We start from the raw sequence: 899 nt of genomic DNA on the forward strand, positions 1-899 counted from the left end.
GCTGCACACCATGTGACCTGGCCCTGCATTTACTTATTTACAATAATCATAATCCGACTGTAAACACAGATCTTTAATGGACCTCATGAGGAAGTAGGGCTTGGGGGGGGGGGGGGGGGGGTCCCATGACCACACAATGGGCTAACGCAGCACAGCCACTTAACATTAAGCCCTCACCATGTGGGCCGGGCTGCCTATAGCTCCTGTTGTCAGCGCACGGACGCCACAAGCAGCCTATTGTCTGAGCGGGCCCAATACGGCGGGCCCTGGAGGGCCGCGTCCTCCAGGGGGGCAAGAGGACCCAAGAATGTCTTCTTTCACTTGTCGTAGTCGTTTTTATAAAAGAATTGATAACTATGGCGAGCTCAGCCTCAGCCTGGCTGAGGCTGAGGCTGACACTATTCTAGACACACACACGCATACACACACACACACACACACACATGCAGATGTACACACACATACACACGCACACACACACTCACGCACGCACGCACACACACACACACACACACACACACGAACACACACACACACACAGATGTCCACACACACACAAACTCTCATGCACATGCAGATGTACACACACACACACACACACACGTACGAATGCACAAACACACACATACACACACACAGACACACACATGCAGATGGGTGTGGGTAATACACGAGTGATCTAATCACTCCATTCCACACTCGTAAACACAACACTGATTCTCTTAGACACGCAAACACACTTGCATTCTAATCATCTTTTACGGTGGCGGTGCTGATCTTCAACAACGGAAAGAACCGTTTCCCAGAAGTTTCCAGCCGCCTCAGAACAAACGGCAGCTTATTAATGTTCTGAAACCACGGGTCTGGGCTGGCCCACCCCCGGGCCAGAAGACACATTG

Source organism: Gadus macrocephalus, chromosome 9 (assembly GCF_031168955.1).
Source record: "Gadus macrocephalus chromosome 9, ASM3116895v1".
Classification (NCBI taxonomy): Eukaryota; Metazoa; Chordata; class Actinopteri; order Gadiformes; family Gadidae; genus Gadus; species Gadus macrocephalus.